The sequence below is a fragment of the Rattus rattus genome, chromosome 2, assembly GCF_011064425.1.
Source record: "Rattus rattus isolate New Zealand chromosome 2, Rrattus_CSIRO_v1, whole genome shotgun sequence".
Lineage (NCBI taxonomy): Eukaryota > Metazoa > Chordata > Mammalia > Rodentia > Muridae > Rattus > Rattus rattus.
The window spans coordinates 149,940,968-149,945,878 of record NC_046155.1 but is presented as its reverse complement, the minus strand read 5'-3'; the positions used below and the strand labels follow the sequence as shown (position 1 = coordinate 149,945,878).

The 4,911-nt window shown below is 46.8% G+C and overlaps 1 pseudogene; it reads left to right on the top strand.

Moving 5' to 3' along the window:
- Positions 1-1,719: 1,719 nt before the first annotated feature.
- On the top strand, positions 1,720-2,661 carry LOC116894318 (annotated as a pseudogene).
- The last annotated feature ends 2,250 nt before the right edge of the window (positions 2,662-4,911 follow it).

The following is a 4,911-nucleotide window of genomic DNA, read 5'->3' as shown; positions in this document are numbered from 1 at the left end:
TAATGTGATATTCCTATACATGGATACATACACACACACACACACACACACACACACACACACACACACACACACACACGGTTCTTTCTGACAGCTCTGAGAGCATGGGGACACCAGGATGCCACTCTGGTATCTCAGGTACCAGGAGCTTTGCAGCTTCAACAAAGATGAATTCCAAGAGTAAAAACACTTAATTAGAGAGAAGAGGAAGAGAAAGACAAAGAGAAGGGAAAAAGGAGGAGGTGGCAGAAGAGGAGAAAGAGAACAGGACAAAGCAACCCCGCAATTCCACCCCTAAGGCTATGTCCAAGAGAAACTGAAGCTCATAAAACCCACACCAAGACTCTATTGGAACACTTAGAGCAGCACCAGTCCCCCAACCAGAAACTGTCCAGCCACTTAACAGGAAGACAAAAAGGCGTCATCCCACTGTGGAAAACTAAGAACCAATGAGAAGTAAGAAATGATAGCAGTATGTGATGGGTTGGCCTGAACATCAGTGTGTTAAGTAAAAGAAGGGATTCTGTCGTTCTGTTTAAGTAAATCTTCCATAGCAGACAAATCCAGGGGCCAGAGAGATGGCTCAGCCGTTAAGAGCACTAGATGCCCATGCATAGGATCCTGGTTCCATTCTCAGCACTGTACATGGAAGCCCACATTAATCTCTAACTCCGGTTTCAAAGGATCCAACGTCATCTTCTGGCCTCCATGAGCATAGCACACACATAGTGCACAGATATAGATGCTGGCAAAATATTCATAAAATTAATTTTTTTCTTTTGCATTTTTTTTAGATCTTTTTTTTTTTTTTTTTTTTGCATTTTTTTTTTTTCGGAGCCAAGGACCGACCCCAGGACCTTGCGCTTGCTAGGCAAGCGCACTACCGCTGAGCTAAATCCCCAACCCCTTAATTTTTTTTTTTTTTAAAAAGATAAATCTAGAGAGAGATTAAATTGGGGCTAGGTCAGTGCTTGAGGAACATGAGCAAGACTTTGGCTCAGCTGTGGGGGAGAGGATTAGTCATTGCCTGGAGTGGGAGGAGCAGTTGATGGCAAGCACAGAGGAGCTTCCAAAGTAACAGGAGTGTTTGGGACTCACCCCGAGTGACCGTTCCCAGCTTTACCTCAGTCACCGAAGCCTCAGAATTGATTAAAACCTTAGTTGGATTGACAAGCCTTTGTTTTGGAGATTAGACTCATGTTAACTTGGTGGTCACTTCTGACTGTACAAATGACTGATTTGCAGAGTCATTGTGGTGGTGCCATGTCTCCGATGTGTCACCAGTGAGAGAGGAGTGAGTAACCATGCCAAGCAGGCTTGGGGTTGAGGGTGATTCACGCAATTACACTTGTTAAGGCTGAATAGCTGGCCTACAGTAGGAACAAAATTCAAAAACTCTAGTATTCTTTTCCCTGGGTAACAGAGAGACGGGAGATGAAATCACAGCTCTGGGAAGGAGGAGGGGATGAGGCATGGGGTGCAGCCTGGAGCTGACCTTCAAGGGAGAAAAAAACAATGACTTCCTGGGAGAGGCTGATTCAAGAACATGAATGGGAAAGAAATGAAGTAGTCAGCCAGATGTGCACGCCTGGAACCCCAGAACTCAAGATGCTGAGACGAGAGTGTAGAAGCATAAATCATCTTCAGGCTCTCTGCTCCTCCCTGTTCCAGAGACAGCCGCATCTTCGTGTGCAGTGCCAGCCTCGTTTCGTAGACAAGATGGTGAAGGTCGGTGGGAACAGATTTGGCCGTATTGGGCACCTGGTTACCAGGGATGCCGTCTCTGCATTTGGCAAAGTGGAGATTGTTGCCATCAATGACCGCTTCATTGACCTCAACTACATGGCCTACATGTTCCAGTATGACTCTACCCATGGCAAATCCAATGGCACAGTCAAGACTGAGAATGAGAAGCTTGTCAATAACGGGAAGTCCATCACCGTCTTCCAGGAGCGAGATCCTGCTAACATCAAATGGGGTGACGCTGGTGCTTAGTATGTCGTGGAGTCTACTGGCGTCTTCACCACCATGGAGAAGGCTGGGGTCCACTTGAAGCGTGGGCCCAAAAAGGTCATCACCTCCCCCCCTTCGGCCAATACCCCCATGTTTGTGATGGGTGTGAACCATGAGAAATATGACAACTCACTCGAGATCGTCAGCAATGCATCCTGCACCACCAACTGCTTAGCACCCCCACCCTCCGGCCAAGGTCATCCATGACAACTTCAGCATCATAGAAGGGCTCATGACCACAGTCCAGGCCATCACTGCCACTCAGAAGACTGTGGATGGCCCCTGTGGAAAGCTGTGGTGTGATGGCCATGGGGCAGCCCAGAACATCATCCCTGCATCCACTGGTGCTGCCAAGCTGTGGGCAAGGTCATCCCAGAGCTGAACGGGAAGCTCGCTGACGTGTTCTTCTGTGTTCCTACCCCCAATGTATCCATTGTAGATCTGACATGCCACCTGGAGAAACCTGCCAAGTAAGATTACATCAAGAAGGTGGTGAAGCAGGCATCTGAGGCCCCACTAAAGGGCATCCTGGGCTACACTGAGGACCAGGTTGTCTCGTGGGAATTCAACAGCAACTCCCATTCTTCTACCTTTGATGCTGGGGCTGGCATTGCTCTCAGTGACAACTTTGTAAAGCTCATTTCCTGATATGACAATGAATACAGCTACAGCAACACAGTGGTGACCTCATGGCTTACATGGCCTCCAAGAAGTAAGAAGCCCTGGACCACCCAGCCCAGCAAGGATACTGAGAGCAAGAGAGAGGCCCTCAGTTGCTGAGGAGTCCCCATCCCAACTTGGCCCCCAACGCTGAGCATCTCCCTCACGATTTCCATTCCAGACCCCATAATAATAGGAGGGGCCTAGGGAGCCCTCCCTACTCTCTTGAATACCAGCAATAAAGTTCCACAAAAATCCATCTTCAGCTACGTAGTGAATCTGAGATCAGCCCAGCCTACATGCGACCTGGCCAAGGGGGAAAAAAGAGGGAGGTGGAATGAAGGAGAGAAGAGAAGGACATAAAAACCTCTTTTTTTTAAAGGAAGGAAGGAAGGAAGGAAGAAGAAAGAAAGGAAGGAAGGAAGAAAGAAAGAAAGAAAGAAAGAAAGAAAGAAAGAAGAAAAGAGCTACCTACTTTCCAGAGCCAAGAAATTATAAACAAGCCTTTTCCCCTCTATAAGTGTCTTTGAGGCCATTTGAAAGCTTCATAGTGTGGCTGGTTCATTAATTAAGGATTGTCCTGTACCCTTAAGACCGCTAACCATTCCACCTATGCCGGCTGAATCCCAGAAGCAACCCTGAGTCACAGTAATACTGAAAACGACCGTGTAGAGTTCAAATCACCTATAGCAAGTGACCTCTTGCATTTGGAGCTCTTTCCTGTAGTCTGACATCACATCGAGGGGTACCAGGCCATTCAGGGGGCTGAGACCTGTCCAGTGAAGCAGTGGGTGCTTAACTAGATTGAATGCAGACGTCATCATGGGAGCATGGCCCAGAGAGGATTTCTACTCTTGACTTTTCTTTTTCTAGAGTTCCCCATCATTCTGACCCCAAACTTGTACTCAGTGTCATTACAAAGTTCTGGAAAAGCTGCTGGTGGAGGGGCTACAGACTCTTGGTGTTGGAAACCACTGTTAGGAAACTGAGGCAGCATGGAATGGCTGCTGAGATGACTCTCAGTTTTGAAGGTAGGATGTCCAGGGATGTCAAACATCCACTGTTCAGGGTATTGTTCCAGCCTCTCTTTCCACAAGGGATGTAAGGGATCAGTAGTTCAAACCCATCATTGGCCACACAATAATTAAAAGCCAGCCAGGGCTACAAGAGGCCCTCTCTCAAAAAAAGTCTGGTATAAATAAATACTACTGAAGTCAACAATAATGGTCTACCTTGTTTTAATAACAGCTATATAGATTTCTACCATATGGATGGATTTCTTAACATTTTTCATAACACTTATGTGTTGATGTATGTAAGTGCACACAAGGGTCAATGGCAACTTACAGTCATTAGTTTTCTCCTTCTTCCTTGTGGGTCTTAGGGATCTGACTTAGGCCCCTCAGGCTTGGTGGCAAATGGCTTCATTTGTTGAAACATCTGTCGACCCATTCTTCTAAACATACTGCTCTCAACTCTGTCCTCCTGTCTTTCCTCCCAAGTTGTATTCCAAGTGGCTGGGTAGCCAGCACACTCGATAATGACCTCTGCTTTGGGCAGAGACCCTTACCAACTAGAATGAGGCGGCTTTTCTCTCTGCTTTTCAAGATGCTCAGGTGCCAAATGCCTTGTTTCCTAGTAACTTGAAGTGACCGTCAAGTGCCTTTGTTTGCACAGTAGTCTTTTCTGGAGGGAAAGGAGGAGAAGGAGACGCTCAGACCAGATGGATCTAAATTGAACACATTCTCAGTGCTTAATTTCCCCAATGTAGAGCACAAACGGCCTTCTGGGAATCCTTCCCCAGCAGTGTCTGCAGTCTTAACCACTCACAGCCATTAACCATATTGAGTCTCAAGGGGCTCCACTCCCCAGCACCCCCCAAGAACCCAGCCAGAGCCACCATTTACCCTAGTACGTGTCCCGTAAGTGGCGCTAACCAATCTTCCTAATACAGGCCGACCATAACACTGCTCGGCAGTGCCTTGATGTTTAGATTCTGATGAGAAGAAGAAAACAGCAAATCGGCCTTCAGAGTCATGCACTCCCGTTCCAATTAAGATGTCCATTCTTTGGTGTCCCTTTCTGTTAGTGGTCCTATCCATTGACAATCAAGGGGTTAAAAAAAGATCAATATGAAGGTGGAATTCTCAGGCATCATTCCTTTTTTCAACCTACATCCAATCAAGTCTCCTCTGTGATTTTTTTTCCTAGTTTTGTGACAGAGTCTTAGTGTATGCT